This window comes from Haliaeetus leucocephalus, unplaced genomic scaffold (genome assembly GCF_000737465.1).
Source record: "Haliaeetus leucocephalus isolate CR32 unplaced genomic scaffold, Haliaeetus_leucocephalus-4.0 Scaffold395, whole genome shotgun sequence".
Lineage (NCBI taxonomy): Eukaryota > Metazoa > Chordata > Aves > Accipitriformes > Accipitridae > Haliaeetus > Haliaeetus leucocephalus.
This window is the reverse complement of record NW_010972831.1, coordinates 7,970,732-7,984,391: the sequence shown is the minus strand read 5'-3', so window position 1 is coordinate 7,984,391 and position 13,660 is coordinate 7,970,732. Positions and strand designations below refer to the sequence as shown.

At 57.4% G+C, this 13,660-nt stretch overlaps 1 protein-coding gene across 1 annotated transcript in view; it reads right to left on the bottom strand.

The window, feature by feature from the left end:
* CUEDC1 (CUE domain containing 1) overlaps positions 1-11,977 on the bottom strand; it is a 23,585-nt gene extending 11,608 nt beyond the window's left edge. Inside the window, exons 1-2 of the transcript XR_774772.1 lie at positions 11,871-11,977; positions 133-285 (exon numbers count right to left, since the gene is read on the bottom strand). The gene's annotated coding sequence lies outside the window, so the exon portion shown is untranslated. The remainder of the gene's footprint in view (positions 1-132; positions 286-11,870) is intronic.
* Between the last annotated feature and the right edge of the window lie 1,683 nt (positions 11,978-13,660).

Below are 13,660 nucleotides of genomic sequence, written 5' to 3'. Positions count from 1 at the left end.
TGCCCCGGCGGCCGGTGGGGAGCATGGGCGGGCGGCGGGGGTCCTGCTCCCCGCGGCCGGCGGCACCGCGCGTCAGCCCCCGGCACGCTGCAGCATCCTCCCACCTGCGGAGGGGAGAGGGGAGAAAGTCACCTGCGGGACAGAGCACCCGGACACGTGGCAAGATCCCACGGCTCAACAGCAGACGTTTGCTTCAATTCGAGACGTCTAACCGCGTCCTCGTGGCACCGTGCCATCCCCGCAGCGCGGCTGGCATGCCGGAGCTTGGATGCGCCGTGCCAGGTGCTGTACAAACAAAATGCAAGGTCAGAAAAATGGCATTACTTCCACTACCGAGGGCTCCCCAGATTTAACACTTCCAGGTCTGACATGTATTTATAAACACAGTAAAATCTCTCTTTAAATAAAAACGCAGTCGGCTCAGAGAGTTTCAGAGCAGGGGGCTAAAATACTCTGCAGTACGGCAAAGCGACCCTTGGGAAAAGCCACCAAATCCAAGATTAACATTCACTCTAAAACCGTAAACAGATTATACAGCTACCACTTCTCATTTGGAAATGCAGGGCCAAATTCAGTTCTGGATTAACTCCACTGTTGAAACAGAATTACCCCAGGAACACTTTTGATCCATAATATAATTTTCAAAGGCTTTTTCCTAAGCAGCAAGCAGAGGGTTCAAGATAACTGTCCCTAAAATGGTATTTAATTCAGAAGAACGTGCCAAGCACATTTCTTAGCGAAACAGGGTATAATCAGATTCAAAGCCATTAAGCGGAGCAGTCACCTCTGAAGGTCACCCGGGCTCTCTCCTGCCCGTAGCAAGGCTGTGCATGACAGCCACGTCCCCAGTGCTCACCCAGCCTCAGCCGCCGCGCTGGCTCACAGCCCCGAGCTGCTCCAAGGGGCTTCCAGAGGCTGTTGAGAGCAAAACCCACTTGCAAAACGTGGGAAACTTGGCACGAACTCTGGGAGAAAGTTTATTTTGGCAATGCCGGTTAACCCTCAGGTTTTTGTCCCCAGGGACAGCCCTGCTCTGGCTCAGTACCCAGAGGAATCGCTGACGCATCCGGAGGATGGGGGGGATGATTCCCGCTCCGTGGACACGCTCTGCTCTCCCTCCCTGGCTTTTTTGTAATCCTGGATGCATTTGCATTCAGATGCACTGAGCCTGCCGCCGAGCCCCGCGAGCGAACCTGAACAGCAGCCCTGCGCAAACGCCGGCACCGACCAGACCCTGCGCCTCGGCCCAGGGCAGCGGTCCCTGGGCTGAGTACGGTGCCATGGGTCCCTCCAGCCGGTGCCACCTTCCCCGTGGCATTTGCTCACCCCGCAGGACAGGACCTGTGGAAAAGCAGCAGGAGGTTCACTGCCGGGCACAAGAGGCCATTTCCAAACAGCACCGGGAGCCCCCGGTTCGCTCCACGCTCACTAACAAAAAGCATTTAACAGATCACTCAGCCGAGAACTGTCTCCATCCCTGCAGTTGCTCTCTGTCCCCAGGATCAGCTCCTGCTCGCCAGGAGCCAGGCACGGAGCAGCGTTGTGTGAGTGGAGCAGGAACAATTCCGACAGCCCTGCCCGCCTCTATTCACTGAGGACAAATAAATCTGCTGGAGTCAATTAGTAAAATACTGCTGCTCGGTTCCTCCTCTGCTGTCATGACTCATGCACAGCAAAAAGCTGGCATTGTTCACACCTCTGGTATTATACTTTAATTGCAATATTGCATGGCTGGTTTAGTCACATATTAAACTGAGTTATAACACATTCACAGGGTACACACGCTCCTTAAAAGATCTGGCTACTCCAAGAGGATGGGGAAAGAGCCTGGACATCAAGGGGAAAATAGCTTATATGGGATACACTGCAAACACACACATGATCCAAATATGAAGATGAGAGCTTCTGCAGAGAACCATTAGCTCAGCAATGCCATGCCAGCCCATAAACCTCAAATAGTAAATTCAGCCCCCAAAATCAGAATATGCGGTTGGAAATCCCCAGATCTATTTAAAAATCCTAAGATCTCTATAAGTAACAAGAAGCACCTGTGGCTGGGGATCTTTGTCTCCAAGGGTTTGACCTTTGAGTGTATATTTAAGGTCTTCTCTGTAACCACGAAGGCTGGGAAATCCCATTTACTGGAGCCAAAGCCCCCAGCCCACCACATACACCAGGCATTGGCAATCCCCCTGCAATCCCTGGGCCGTGCCAAGGAGGGACCGGCTCCTCCTGATGCAAACGCCTCTGTTCTGGGGAAGGTGTTGGTCAACGCGACACCAGAGTCTGGGACAACTCATTGAAATCGCAGCCCACGCTGGATAGCGTGACTGAGCGCAGCGACGCGCCGAGTAACTGAAAGCTTCTGGTCAGGAGATGAACTAAATTAGGGATGGGGACAAGATATTTATACGCCAAAAAGGCTCTGCTGCACATCTGGCTTCAAACAATCCTGAGGGATCGCGCTGCTGAGACCTTCCCAGCCCCTGAGATACGCCCGGAGGCTGCGGGGCTTTGCAGGAGGCTGCCGCGAAGGGTGCGTTCGGCAAAACCGAGGTGCAGCCGGTGCCCCTGGCACAGACCGGGGCTGCTCTGCACGCCCCACGGGCAAACAGCGCTGCGGGCAGAGCTGAAACACTGCAAATGCAGGCTTTTAGACCCATTTTTAAAAGTCCTGCTGCTAATCCAGAGAAATGCAAACCACTACAGCGGCATGAGTTAAAATCCAGAGAAAAGCAAGTCGTGACACCAGCACGAGTTAATTTAAAATGTAAAACAATAGCTGTATTTGCAGGATCCTCCCCAATTCCTGCTTTTCTGCATCAGCATCTTCAGGTGAGCCGTGGGGAGGGCAGCGGGACCCCCAGGCACCGGTGCCGGCAAGGGGCTCGGGACGTCTCTGGCCCTTATTTTTGTGATGTCAGTGAGGGGCTGGGAAGACGCCAGGAAAAGCAAAATCCTTTGGATTTCCCAAAAAGGAAAGAAGAAAGCTGGTGTCCAACTGCCAGCCCAGGCGCGAGCACGGGCGCGCTCAGGGCAGTTTGGTGTGGACTGGGCTTCTCTTCACCTTGGCCCCCTGTTCACAAAATTAGGCTGTGATGACTCATTTAGCTGTTGCCCGACCAACTTTCTTCCCGCCTTAAAATAGTTCTTGCTCCTCTATCACACAGAAAAGACCCTGAATGCTGTTATTCATTCATCCAAACCCAGACGCAGGCGTAATCCTTTGCCCTTCTGCTGCGCCCATCACAGGAGGAGCTTAAAGGCTTTGCAAGCTCTGGGTGCGTGCGTCCCCGTCCCACGGGTCGCGGGGACCAGCGAGGCAACAGCAGGGACCCCGATGGGGCCGGCACTGCCCTCGTGCCCCCCACCAGCCCTGGCAGCACGGGGTAAAACCTCCCGTCCCAGCAGGGTTGGCAGCCGCAGGGCACGGGCAGTGCCCGGTCCTGGCTCGCCCCGGGGACACGGCGGCAGGTCCCGGCTGAGCCGCCTCGGCAGCCAGTGGCCGCGGTTGTCCCGGCGCTGACCTGCGTCACGGAGAAAGTGCCAGGTGACGTCCCAGTGCCAGACTGGGGGCCAGACGCAAAGCCAGCGCCAGCGCTTCCACCGTGCCGCTGTAACATCAAACCCGCAGGAAAGGTTGCCGTATTGCCACGTCCACACCAGCTTTTATCAGCTGCCACGGTGCCACGTCCACACCGGCTCTGTGCCCCAGGATGGGGGCTAGCACAGAAAATGCCCATGCAGGTTTTGCCGTCGTCACCTAGCCAGGACAGCGCGGGATGCTCTCCCGCACACGTCCACGGTTGCTTTCTCACTGCAGGCTGTGCTCAGGCACCAGCACACCTTTGGGTTCAGCTCCTGCCGTTAGCTCACCACTTAAAAAACTTAAAATAAGACCAAACAAAAGCTGACCTTTGGGGAGGAGGCTCATCCCTGCAAGCCCATGGGTGCACCCTGCCTCTTCTCCTGCCGGAGCCACTAATGACTCGCACAATTCAGATCCATCCTTGCCTGAGCCAGAGCCGAGAACAAGACCTCGGCAGCCGCGCAGGAACCCTTAATTACGCTCGTCGGGAAGCAGAAAAGGCACGCACAGCCTGGGGGAGCACGTCCTCCTGTGCCAGCCAGCATCCCGCCTCTCCAAAGCCGGTTTCAACCCAGCCCTGGGAGCGGGTCACTCGATACCTCGCAGAAATGGACTTTTCACATCGAGGGATGGCCCGAGAGGCTGTGGGCGCTTCGGGTGAGCTCCAGCCAGGAGCAAGCGCGATGCAAGTCATGGAGGAGGCTGCCTGCAGTTCGACCGTCAGCCATCCGGGAACGGCGCAGACGAGCAGGTGGATAATCCCAGGGTTTGGTCGAACTCATGATGTCATGCTGGAAACAACAGTTGCTCAGCTCTGTGAGGAACGCAGCCCGAACGGAGGAGCGAACAGCTGTAAAAGCACTGGGACTGATCACTCGCAGCCCTCGCAGCTCTGGGAAGAGCCTTGGCACCAAGTGCAAACACAAATATTCCCTTCCCCAGTGTCTGTTGCAGCTCAGACAACAGATGGGATTGCTCAAACATCGCTAAACCAGCCCAGCCCTTTTTCCCCTGCTATTGCCACGCTGCATTTGTCGATGATCCCTGCAAACGTGCCAGAGCTGCGACGTCCAGTTTGCGGCCAGGATGGGGGTGACACCAGTAAGTGCTTGTTCCCCCCAGCCCAGCGCTCTGCCGAGGGCACCCATCGCTCAGTAGCGGCTGCAAGCCCAGGCCTGTAATGACTCGGCTGGGGGATGCGGAGCAGAAACAGAAGGCATTTCCATGCGCGGGATTATCCAGAGACAAGGGCTGCCAGCACCCCAGCTGCTGGAGGGAAGACTGTTGGAGGAAGTCTCAAAACTAGGGACGTTAAAGCAAAAATAACGGCTTTGGCCAGAGCAGATTTGCCGAGCTCTGCCTGCAGCCAGGCCCCTGCAAAGGGATTGCTCCACACAGGAACGAGAAGTCCAGGAACACGACTGGCCGGTGGCTGCAGGTGTGACCATAATAGGGTTGAAACTGGGATGAAAAGTAAATGATCGGGAAGAAAAATTACAGTAATGTCTACCAGCAAACTGAAAGGTAGAGCACATGCCGAGGGTGTGCAGGATGGGGCCTTACCAGTCTCTCCAAAATCCCCTCCGTCATCTTTCTGTCTGCCTCAGAGGATGCATATGCACACCTCCCCCACCCGCAGCCTGGGAAAACTGCTTGCGAGCAAATCCTTTTTCGTGGAAACAAATAAGCACCTGACGATCCCCTTTAATACTTGTTCTACCATGTATTAGAGTGGCTGGGTTTAAGCCCTTTTCAAAATGAAAAGCAATCAGGGAGAAGAGCAGAAGTAAGCCCTGTGTGAGAACCTGTACAGCACTTACCTCTCTCCAAAATGAAATTCCCCTCCCGGCTCCGAGAGTAGCGCTCAAAGCCGGAGGAGCAGCCGAGAGGGGACCAAGGAGAGCCATGGAGCGATTCTGGTCCCAGTGTGCGGCATCATCAGCATTACCACTCAAGCGCTCTCACCTGATGGTTTTACTGGGGAGCCCGCGGCCAGACCTGCACTCTGAAATGCACGATAACCACGTTCGAGAGAAAAAGCGGCGGCTACCGCTGCCTCGGGGCACCCGTTGCTCGCCCAGCCGCGGCCGGCCATGCCATCCTCCCGGAGAGATTTATGAGGGCCTTTGTGAGCCGACCAGATGTCGGCCCTCCGCAGCACCCAGCCGGTTCACAAACCAACAACACACAGCTAAAACTTGGGAGGCCGCCCTCAGCCGGGATGGGAAAGCCGGGCAGGGCTTCACCGGTAACCCCTCGTCCCACTGGAGCGGCACCCGAAGCACCCACCAGCGCCGGGATGCAGCAGGATCCTACAAGGGGGTTGCTCAGCACCGGGGGTCCCAGCACTGCCGGCCACACCGGGATGCCCCCATCCCACCCTGCCAAGGGAAGGCAGAGCCAGCCCCCTGCCCCTCGGCATTGTGCCGTGCCAATCCCCAGCTTTCACACGTTTGCTGTGCCGGAATTACAGCCCCACCCCGCCCCAAACTAAGCCTATATTAATGAGGTAGCACTAGATCTTAATCAAAAAGTCGCCTGCCTTGCGAGGCTGCCTTGTACTGGTTTCATTGAAGGTAATTTGATCTTGGTAGGGCGACATTCCTAAAATAGTTGAGGGAATTCAAACATGAAATAAGGTTTCCAGGAAGGGATTAAAAAAAAATAGGTCAAGCAAGTGTGAGCGATTAAAGTAACCCAGCATCCCTTTGTATGGTTTAACTGCATCTCTGTTCAAATCTATCTTGTATCAACGTGTAATAAATTAGAATCAAGAGGCTGCCTAAAGCAGAGAGGCCGATAGAAGATTATTCCAAGAGGTGGCTGAACATTGGCGACCTTTCCTCCTCTGGCTTTCACCGCCGACATCAAAACACACATGTCCCAGCTGAAAAATCAGCTTAGAGCTTGTCTGAAATGGCTACAAGGAGCGAGCGCTGCCCGGTGCAAAGGCGCAGGCGACAGCAGCACGGTCCAGCTGCCAGCGCTGCCTCTGTCCCACGGGAAAGCTCTGCGCCCGTCGCCGAACTCCATGCCTCAGTTTACCCATCCATTTCAAGCCTCGCAGGAGAGAAGCCCAGGCACCCCCGTGCCCGCTCACATTCCTCCGGCACCAGCCGCTGCCGTCATGCAAAGCCCTCGCACCATATGTCACACGAACCCATCTTTAACTGCTTATCCCTTCTCCTCCCTTTGTGCTCCCGGCTTGCCCAAAAGCGCCATGAAGCAGCAGGGAGTGAAAGAAAATAAAAATTCCTGCAGAGACAAAGGTGTGTGGCTCTCCCTAGGGCCGGACCCAGGTCAGGGTGCGCGGAGGAGCCACGTCCAGGCAATTTTGGGGTTAGATTTGGTCAGTGAGCACCTAAAGGGGAGCGAGCGAAATCGAACCCAGGCTGGGGGCAGGGCCAGCCCCGCTCCCCAGATAATTAGTGCAGCTGATTCACAAATGCTAATTTGCCATTTTAGGTCAAGGGTCAAAGAAATTAAAGGATGGGAGGGGAGAAAACAGAAAAAGAGCCTGAGCAGAGGCAGCCTCTTCCCCTCCAGCTCTTTGCATAGCAAGGACATACTGGGAATGGACTGGAATGGACTGGGATTAGACTGGGCTTACCCTGCCCCAGCCTGGCGGCGCAAAGCATCTCTGCAGGATCCAGCCCTGGGCATCCCGCGAAGCCAGGCAGCCTGGCAGGGACGGGCAGTGCGGAGCAGGGCCAACGCAAGAGGTGGCACGGGCAAAGGCAGCACCAAGGTGCCGTCCAGCCACCAGCATCTCCGGCTGCTGCTCTCCTGCCGTCAGGGTTTAAGGGCTACCGCTTAACGTGCGAAGGAAAAAAAAAAACAAACCATATTGATTTGCCCGAGGCTTCGTGGAGAAACAAGACCGCACGAGTTTCTATGGAAACAAAATTAGTCGAGTAAAACTCTCACTGACTGCACGGTGAATTATTTACCAGGACAGGCCCTTGGCCATTAGGGTCTGGTAAAAAGATTTAAAGGTGATGGCTGCGCGGGCTGCTGGCAACCCCTTCCCTCGGGGCACTAAACCACAGCCGAGGAGGAGGAAAGCCCCTGGGTTTCCACAGCATGAGCACAGTGAAACCCACCGGGGACACTGGGTTTCGCCCGCACGGGAAGGTCCTGCACCTCCATCACCTTGTCCAGAGCTTCAGGTGTCCCCGGGGAGAGGACGGGGGTGGCACGGGGGGATGACAGGGAGGTGCAGCAATGGGGAGATTGTGATGAGCAGACAGGAGTAAGCTGGCACGAAAGAGGAGAACTGCAGGCGTCCGAAGCTGTCGCCTTCCTGTAGTTTTGCTTTTTTACGACAACTTGACCATACTGATGAGCAGGCGTGCGAGTGCAGGGGCTCTGCCGGGCTGCTCATCGCCCGGCTCCTGTCCTGCCCTTCGGGAAGGCGAGCGGGCGCATACATCCCGGCAGAGCTTCTCCAGGGAAGCTGAGGGAGCCCCGGGACCATCCTGCAGGTATTTTGGGTGCAAAGGTAAAGCAGGACACGTCTGCCCTCCCAAGCAGGACCCTTCGCTTCTCCCTCCTCTCCAGCCCCTTGCGACGTGGCACAGTAGCGATGCGCGGCATAAAGCCAGAGAAAAGGCTCCTGCCCGATACCTGCCTGCCACGCACCGGCCACGCCGCACGGTCGCCCATCCCTCGGCATTCCAGGATGAGCCTGCGCTGCACCAAAGGCAGGAATCGGCAGGAGCCGGTCGCAGCCCCGCTCGGCCCCCAGTGCCTCTCAGCATCGCTCTTACAAGTCGGGATCGCTGCGAGCCAAGACCGAGGGGAAGAAAGGGACTAATTAAGTTGCAAATGGAGGAGCTCTTTTTTTTTTTTTTTTATGAGTCACTAAGCCATATGGCTGATGCAAGCTATCCCGCGAAAGTGCCGAGCCGACAATTTGGGCGCTGCCGTATCCTCGTTGTCCTGGGACACGGCGTCACACTGTAATTGCGCCGGTCTTTTGTCCTCCCTCACGCCGGGTGACATTGCTCAGCAGAGGAGAACCTGCTTGAAACGCTATACCTCGCCAGGGACAGATATTTAATTAACGCCAATACGTCAGGGCCCTCCTGCCAGCCTCAAGAACACGATCCTCCATCCCTGGCACAACGGGGCTCATGGGGGAGAGAAAAGCCCTCGAAAGCCGAAATACTGAGTTTGCTCCATTCCTTCTGCTCCATCACAGCACATCACAGTTTTATACAGAAATTATACGGGATGCTAACCTGGATTTGAAGCCAGGCCAGTGCTCAGACAAGCTCTGTCTCCTTTCAAGCTCAGCAGCAGAGTCTGTTCCCACGCCAGCACAGCTCTGTTTCTCAGCAGCAAGGGAAACCCAGCTCTGCTCGCTGCCCCCTTCACCCACTGGCCACTTGCTGTGCCTGGCCACCAAACTAGGTCACATTCTTCTTCAAAATCCCATCTCGCTTCTGTTTCCTTATTTTTAAGTTTGCTTAATTAATCCAAATACAACCCCATCGCCGTCCCGTCCCAGTTGCTTTGTGCTGGCCTGACCATGGCAATTGCCAGCCAGGGAGGTTAAAAGCCACAAATATTTTATAAGCAACAGTTTAGGCTTCAGGAGCCCAGGAATCCTCCCCAAAGGCCGTTCCCCATCCCCACTGCTGCCTTATGGCCCCGGCACGTGCTCCCACACAACCCATCCCCACCAGCCGGAGCTCTGGCCATCGTTCCCCCCTGCCCACGCTCAGCCCAGCTCCACGGGTGGCATGAGGGGGAGCACCGGCAGGGTCCTGCAGGCGAGATGTGCCCAGGCTCCTGGTCCCCCCGTTTCCCCCCCATCCCCTCGCAGATGGCACCTGGAGGTGAAGGCAAGGCTGTGCCTGACGGAGGAGGGTGCCGGTGCAGCCCGCGGTACCTCCCTGTGCTCCCCGGAGCTCCCCGGCTGCTGCAAAGGTTGCACTCGTGTGTGTTCAACCGCTGCCTGAAAGTGTGGTGGCAAAGAAAAAAACCCCACTGCTATAACTGACTCCGTAACCGAGGCAAATATTAAAATCAGCTTTGAGCCTGAATGTCACCGTAACCCACCTAGCAGCGTGCCATGCTCCATTTTCTGGAGACAATCTGCCTATTTTCCCCCTGTTCAAGCCCTGCTTTCCTACGCCAAGGACAGCAGCAAGGCTCCATCGCCGGTGTGCTTGCGTGCCCGGCTGTGTGCGCCTTCCCTGGGGAAGCAAGAGAGGGCAGGGATCGACAATCTGTCAGGCAGAAGGAAGAAATACCACTTCCAGGAGTCAGAGCTCATTTCCCAGCAATAAAAGCAGACTGGGGCTGAGGGAAAGCACCGCTAATGGGGAGGCACATCCCGCACCACTTCAGCTGCTGATAGGAAAGGACCTAGGGACTGCAGCTTGGAAAAATAAAAGCCATCAACAAATGCTTGGTTTTAAGCAGTATAGCCCTAGATTGGGCTCAGATTGGTGCATAAAGGATCTGCTCTTCCACACACGGATTATTGCTGTGGATGATGCCCTCCACGTGCCAACCTCCTCTCCCTGGCTCCTAACTAGAGCTCCTCCAGGAGATAGGAAAAGAAAACATTATTGCTTCCTCCCAGGGAGGGGAATTGCTCAGATCAGCATCCTCCCTTAACTTCCCCCCCTCCCCTCCATCCTCTTTAGCCCCATTACCCCCACTCCGCCCACACACGCTCCTCTGGGGACCCAAGGAAGGGCCAGAGTATCCATTGCTCATAAATGCCACCTAGAAACGAAGACCTGAAGCATTTGTGCTTCCTGGAGTTATTTGTGGTGGATTTTATCTTCTGTTCCATCTATTCTTGGGGCGCTTTGGCAAGGAGGGTCTGTACGGGCAAGCCACCAGCCCGCCTTCCCTCTGCCGGGCTCACGTACTGTGGCTGTAGAGGATGCGAGAAAGACAGTTATCTCCCCACAACAAATCCCAGAAGACAGAGGCAGAACCGCCAGCAATGGGGACATGCCAGAGCCCAGCCACACACAACCGTGGCAGGAGGGGACAGTTCCTGCAAGGCACTTAGTTTGGGTTCTAAGACACTTGTTTGTTTGTTTGTCGCTGGGCAACCGAGAGGATGGAAAAAAATATCAATGTCATATTGTCACCTATGAGTCACCACTACTCGGCACGGGCTAAGATGCCCCGTTCCTCCCACTTCCGAGCACGGGGCGGCCAGGGAAGAGCCCGAGGCACCCCAAAAGCAGCTCACCCCAGCTCTTGCTGCCTGCCCGGTCCTGCCCCAATGCCCTCCCCATCCCTGCAGCTGGGGACACCAGTGGCCCCGGGGACATCAGTGGCCCAGGGACAACTTTCCTGGCCCTGGAAGGCGTCAGAGGAATTTGCATTTATATTTGCATTTCCTAATTGCGCCTGCGGGTTTCCTGGGGCAGCGCCTGGCTTTGGTTTCCATGGCAGGTTTTGTGTGGACCCCGAGAACCGAGGGAGGCACAAAGGGGCCACAATGGACCTGCCACTCACTCGCATCAAAGGCGGCCGGCGGGGCGGGACGGGACGGGGGCACCACGGCCGGGGGCACCACAGCCTGGCCCCCCCCCAGCGCTGCCAACACCAGGGCGGATGCGGGGACCCCCCCCGGGCAGGGGAAGAGGCCGGCCGGCGGCCGATACTCATGGGACGCTGGTGGTTTTGGCACTGCCAGAGCAGCGGTGGGGACACGACACTGGCGGGGCTGCTCCGTGGTGCAAGAACCAGACCCAGCTGTCCCCCCCTGTTCTCATTTCCCGTTATTTTCAGACGGCTTTTCATCCACCTGGGGTGGGTTTCTTTCCTACTTCCCTACTCCATTTAGAAACTGTCTCGCCAGTGAGGCTCCCTGTCCCGGCTCGCCTCGCACACCGCCGTACCCGCTCGGCTCCTGCACTGACCCCAGGGAACCGGCAGACCAGCCCAAAACAGGACCAAGGCCTGGGAAAACCTGGTCCCCGAACCATTGCTGCAAGCCCAGTGCTGCTGAGCAGAAGCGAGGCTCCAGCCAATGTCCCTCCACACCCCGGCCACAGCGATGCTGCCGCCCCGGCCATGCCACAAGAGAGGGACCCATTACCGCCTCGCACACCTGCGAGGTGCTCCGTGTTATTACTTCATTTTTCTTATTTTATAGTATACAATTATCATCATCATCGTGAACTCATGCCACCCAAAAGCTTCCCAGCTCTGACCACGAGTACCCCGCGACACTGGCTGGCGAGCGCACCCAGAGGGTTACGGCAGCAGCCCCCTCCCCACGCATCCCACCGCAGGATTTTACCCTCACGGCACAGACACTGGACACGAATGACCCTCCGGTTCCTCTCCCGGCCGTTCCCCCTCCAAATGCCACTGCCCGCAGCACGCAGCATCCCCATTATCTTAGCCCCCACACAGGGTGTTTGTGCAGGCAGATAAGTACCGAGCGCTCGCTATCGCGCTGGGAAGCCCTGCTCGCTCCCCGCGCGCTCTTATCAGCCCGGGGCGGAGAGGGACCACAGCGCCCACGCCGCCGCAACGGCAAAGCCCGCTCAGCCATGCCACGGATCCGGTCGGGGGAAAAGGTTAGGTGTTGGTGTGCAGGTTAGACGCTGTTTTGTTAGGGATTTTTTTAATTTGAAAGCTCTTTTTTAATAAAATGCTGAAAAAGTCAAAACTTTCCTGGGAACTTTGCAGCTGGGAAGAGGACGGGCGCCTTTCACCCGTCTTTGAAGGAAACACTTTTGGCAATCAGAGGCTCCAGCACCAGGAAGGGTGTGCAGGCACCTGGGGATCGGCGTGTAAGGCTCTGCTGGCATCAGGCACATCCTCACCGCGGCAGAGACAGGCACTGCCGGGGTGGTCAGACGTCATGGCAGGGAAGGCCACAGGAGCAGGGTGCACAATGACAAGAAAGGCACAGCAAGCTGACGATGGGCTGGGTCTCCTCTGCCACGACGACCACCAAAAGTTCTCCTCTAGCCCCACCACCGGCACCGGCCGATCTCCCCTCCCAGAGGTGCAGAGCTCCCCTGGGGTCTTGCTGGCCCAACGCCGGGCTCCAGCCAGGCGCTTCCACAGGAAAACCTTCGTGAAAATCACAAAAAGCTTTGCAGGGGAGCAGATGCCGCTTCAGCCTGCGTTGCTAGAGACGAACGAGGAGGAGGAGGAGGCGAGGAGAGCCACAGCTTCCCCCGCTGCAGGGCAGCCCCGCCAGCAAAGCCCCAGTCGCAGCCTCAGAGGTCACCCCGGGATGGTGGCTTTCCAGGACGTCCTTACCGTCCCCCATGTTTGCTGTCAGTGGTAGCAGCAGGAGGAGGCGTGAGGAGGAGGTGCGACTCTGCTGCTTTTTAAAAAAAAAAATAAAAAGGAGCCTTTCCAACCTGCCTGACAAGACAGACAGTGCATGAGAGCGCTGCTTTGAATGGTGACTTCCACAGGCGAGGCAGCTCTCAAACCCTTCTCCATCGCCGTTTGCCCGTAACCCCATCGGTGGCAATTTCAGCGCTGGTCGGGAACTCCGGGCGAGGAGCAGCCTGGCAGGACGGTGCCCTCCATCCTTACGGGGAGATGCGTCCGGGCACCCGGCCGGAGATCCACAAAGAACCCGGAGCCCAGGAGGTGACCGCCAACTCCTCGGCACGCCGGGGCCCGGCCACGGTTCCTACGCCAAGCTGTGACCCACCCCGGCAAAGATGTCGAGGGGGGTAAAGCGCATCGTTCCGCGAACCAGGCGCAGAGGAAGGGGATGACGTCCCGCAGCGGGGAAGCCACCGAAACCCAAACCCTGCCCGCCGCACCCCACGCTCCGGAGGGATTACGCTCGGGGAAGGGCGATGCTCCGGGGGCTGAGGGGGGACGGGGGCTGCTGCCAGCAACCCCGCTCCCGGGACGGAGACGCTTCACCCCGTGCCCCCACCCACGCCTCCCTAAGGGCCGTCCCCACGCGGGAGGCTCCCCGCGGGACCCTCCCGGTGCCCGGCGGCGGAAGGGGATCCACCGGCACGTTGAAAAACCGGGGGAAACGGCGGACGCCAGGCCCGTGAGCCGCGGCTCCGACCTCCCGGTCTCCCGGCCCGGCTCCGGAGGGGG